Genomic DNA, 385 nt, shown 5'->3' with positions numbered 1-385 from the left:
GCTTCTGACGATGTTGAGGATATTACTACCCAAGTTCAGAAAGCTAAATTGAAAATAGCTTCCAGTTCTGAAGATACATGGTCCAACAAGGAGGATCAGTTGGTACATAAAAAACTTGAGGTGACACTAAACCGCCTTGGAGAGGCTTTGACGAGGTTGGATGGACCTGGACCTTCGAAGACTTCTAGACGCGTGCCCCAGTTGGCAGAATCACAGAAGTATCCTTACCTTGGTAACTCGACAGTCAAGCGGATCATTACAGACGGTGATAATGTGTTAGGCGACCATCTTAAGCCTGTAGGTGATGAGAAACATCATACACTTTTGGATTTTCTCAGCCTTGATAAGTATATATCAACAACTCTGAATTGTTTATAAAAGTTAC

The sequence above is a fragment of the Camelina sativa genome, unplaced genomic scaffold (assembly GCF_000633955.1).
Source record: "Camelina sativa cultivar DH55 unplaced genomic scaffold, Cs unpScaffold00543, whole genome shotgun sequence".
NCBI lineage: Eukaryota > Viridiplantae > Streptophyta > Magnoliopsida > Brassicales > Brassicaceae > Camelina > Camelina sativa.
Note: the sequence above shows the minus strand (reverse complement) of the source record.